The following is a 3,904-nucleotide window of genomic DNA, read 5'->3' as shown; positions in this document are numbered from 1 at the left end:
ACGGTGATCTTTAAAACTCTAGTTTCACATAGATGGAGGGGGGAGGAGTTACTGGGCCCAAATTAAGTTTAAGGCTCATTCACTACCCCTACCCCCATTAAGGCACTCAAACTAAACTTAGGCCCTCACATTTTATTAAAAAAATTTAATACACTCTGGGGTATGAAAGCAAAGGAAGTGAGCATTAGATTCAGGGAGAAAGATTTAGTAGCAACTACGAAGGAGGGTCAGTAGAGATTGAGTGCTGATGTTTAACCAGGTGCTTCTTATATCAATCAGGGGATAGATGATCATAGTTCAGTAATTGGTAGCCGACCTCATGATGAGGATGAGCGTCTCTGAATTTAGCCAGGTTGGTTTAAGCAATGGGCAAGCAGGCTTTTTAATGCACTAGAAGCCCATCCACATAGCTTTCAAAATCCTGTGGCCCCTTCAGCTCACAATCAAAGCATCAAATATGGCTTCAGCAGATGATGACACATACACAGATTACAATTGTACATTACAGGTATACATTACAGGTGAGTGCAAAGGAAGTCATGACTATTGAACTATTCAATAGTGAATGACTCTTTATGATCCCATTTGGGGTTTTCTTGGTAGAAGTACTGGAGTGGTTTGCCATGTCTTTCTCCAGCTCATTTTACAGATGAGGAAACTGAGGCAAACAAGGTTAAGTGACTTGCCCAGAGTCACACAGCTGGTGTCTGGGGGTTGACTTCAACTCAAGTTTTCCTGACTCCAGGCCTGAAGCTCTATCCACTGCACCACCTAACTGCCAACTCGAAGGATACATAGGGTGAAGTTAATGGTGAAGGGAGAAAGTCCCAGGGCCAAAGGTAGGTCACCCCTGGATTGGTTCCAAGGAAGAAGCAATCGGAGTCCAAAGGACAAACACCTTTTCCCACCATGCTTCAGCTGAGGCCACTATCTGAACCTAGAATATCCCCTTCCCTCTTCCACACCACCATCCCTTTCAAATCCTATCCATCTGTTAAAGCACAGCTCAAGGGCCACCTTCTCCAGGAAGCCTTCCCTGATCTCCCAATCTGTATCAACCTTGACTTCCTTTGCACTCACCTGTAATGTATACCTGTAATGTACAATTGTAATCTGTGTATGTGTCATCATCTACTGAAGCCATATTTGATGCTTTGATTGTGAGCTGAAGGGGCCACAGGATTTTGAAAGCTATGTGGATGGGCTTCTAGTGCATTAAAAAGCCTGCTTGCCCATTGCTTAAACCAACCTGGCTAAATTCAGAGACGCTCATCCTCATCATGAGGTCGGCTACCAATTACTGAACTATGATCTATGAGTCCATAACAAGATTTAAAGACTATTCACTAAATTTTAGACTAAGGGCACTTAACCTGGACTCCAGAAACTTATTTGGTTGGTTTTTAAAATATTTCAAACACTATTTTGGTATAATTGGTTTCTTAGGTATTTGATTTTGTACATTTAAAAACATTCTTCTGAGAAGGGGTCAATAGGCTTCACCATAATGCTAAAAAAAAAAAAAGTTAAGAACCCTTGTTTTAGAGGGATCAAAATTTGCATCAACTGAAGGACACAAACCCTTCCAGTATGGAAGACATTGTAAGCGTGCCACATCCTCCTACAAGACTGCACAGATAGAAGACTTACCCAGAATCACACAGCATAGCAAGAGACTGAAAAATATAGGCTCCACAAGGGTAAGAATGCTCCCTTCCAGTGTGTTTGCATCAAGGTTATGCAATCACTGGGCACTTAAGAAAAAATGTTCTTTGACTTGAACATAACTGAAATACCAGCTAGTGAGACTGGAAAAATAGATTCACTGGGCCAGGATGGAGGCCTGGATCAGATAAAGGGCTGCCCCACCCCCCATCTCCACACTGCTGGGAGCAGAGGTTATACGTCTTTACTCCAAACACCCTCAGGCCCAGCCCCCACATCTCTGGGAGGATTGCAATCTAATGGGAAGGAGAGAAGAGGACAAGCATGGTGGACTAGCTTTAGAAAGCCGGGTCAGGTATCCCCAGGTCCTTCCCTGAGTCCCCAGTTGCTGAAGGTCAAAATGTGATAACTATTCTCCTTGCCTAGCTAGGAAGTCTAGCGATTGCTTCTTTAGTAAGTCTGACGCTTCTCGGCCCCATAAGGGGTTTTCTTGGCAAAGATACTGGAGTGGTTTGTTTGCCATTTCCTTCTCTAGTGGATTAAGACAGTTAACTCGCCCAAGATCACGGAGCTAGTGAGTGTCTGAGGCCAGATTTGAACTAAGGTCTTCTTGACTCCAGGCTCAGCGCTCAACCCACTGGGCAACCTGGCTGTCTCCCATTGCACCCAGGTTCTAAAATGGAAACCTTTGGCAGGGAAGGGGTGGCGGGAGGGGCCGGAGAGGCAAAGAATAAGAACTCAAGGACTTTCTACATGTAAAACATGTCATCGACCATAATGAGCCAGCAGAGAGAGAGGGGAGGCCCCCAAGAGTCCCTGCCACTCCCTAGATTTGGCCATCTCCCGCTTGAGGACTCTCCAAGGCCCAGATATGGCTGGATCAGGAGATCAGGCCTACTTACAGGCAAACTTTTCCTCTGTAGTCAGAAGACCTCAGGACTTCAGAGACAGAGAGGGGGAGAGAGACAGACAGACAGAGGGGGAGAGAGAGAGAAAGAGAAAGAGGGGGAGGGAGTGTGTGTGTGTGTGTTACTGCATCGGTGTATATATCTATATATAGGACAGCTTGGTGGTGTAGTGGATAGAGCTCTGGCCCTGGAGTCAGTTTGAATCCAGCTTCAGACATTTACTAGCTGTGTGACCCTAGGCAAGTCACTTAACCCTATTTGCCTCAGTTTCCTCATCTGTAAAATGAGCTGGAGAAGGAAATAGCAAATCACTAGCTGTGTGACCCGGGGCAAGTCACTTAATCCTGTTTCCCTCGGTTCCTCATCTGTAAAATGAGCTGGAGAAGAAAATGGCAAACCACTCCAGTATCTTTGCCAAGAGACCCCTAAAAGGGGTCACAAAGATTTGGACACGACTGAAACAAGTGAACAACATAAGTCCATATATATGCCTCTAGAGATCTGTTCGTGTGTGACTGTGATGAAGAAGGAATAACTGTCAGACAGGACTGCTAAAGATGGGGGGGGGGTGAGAGCTCTCACAGTTGTTCAGTGTTAGGGGGGACTGGCTGCCATCTCTTACCTCTCCCTCACATGTTAAGTATGAGCAGCCTGGATAGAAGAGGAGGGTTAGGGAGAGTCAGCTCCACTGCCCCAAGGGACAGTTAAGCCGAGGCAGCTAGAAATTAGGAAGGGCCTAGTATTGCCAGCATTCCTCCTACTCCCCCTTTCTGTTCTGGGGTCCAGTCTCACTTTCTGGATTGAGGAAGCATACAGAGAAGGGCTGCCATGGTGGGAAAAAATCCTACACACCTGTTGCCCAGATGCTGAACTACAATACTGGCAGCAAGAATCTTGAGGAGAGGGGCCTGGGGCCCTGAAGGCACTGGAGAGGCCCAGCTAGGACAAGAACCCAGATGTCCTAGCTCCTAGTTTTAAATTCAGAGGCAGCCATGTGGCACAGACTATAGTGTCGGGAGTCAGAGAGACATGAGGTTGAATACCACCTCAGGTACTTATAAGCTATGTGACCTCCAGCCTCAGTTTGCTCATCTGTAAAATGGGGATAATAATAGCATCTCTCTCAAGGTTGGTGTGAGGATCAAATGAGATAACATAAATAAAGCACTTTGTAAACCTTAATGGTCTATATGAATGCTAGTTGCTGCTGCCACTACTACTACCATGACTACTACTACTATTATTATCCTAGAAAAAGGTGTCTTGGTTTCTAAGGGGACTGCCACTACTACTACTACTACTACTACTACTACTACTACTACTACTACTAC

The 3,904-nt window shown here is 45.6% G+C and overlaps 1 protein-coding gene across 5 annotated transcripts in view; it reads right to left on the bottom strand.

The window, feature by feature from the left end:
* The window catches only part of ACBD4 (acyl-CoA binding domain containing 4), a 10,239-nt gene that overhangs the window by 1,208 nt on the left and 5,127 nt on the right, over positions 1–3,904 (bottom strand). The window lies entirely within an intron of this gene.

The sequence above is a fragment of the Vombatus ursinus genome, unplaced genomic scaffold (assembly GCF_900497805.2).
Source record: "Vombatus ursinus unplaced genomic scaffold, bare-nosed wombat genome assembly UNPS02014801.1, whole genome shotgun sequence".
Taxonomy (NCBI): domain Eukaryota; kingdom Metazoa; phylum Chordata; class Mammalia; order Diprotodontia; family Vombatidae; genus Vombatus; species Vombatus ursinus.
The sequence above is the reverse complement of the archived record's forward strand: the minus strand, read 5'-3'. Positions and strand labels throughout refer to the sequence as shown.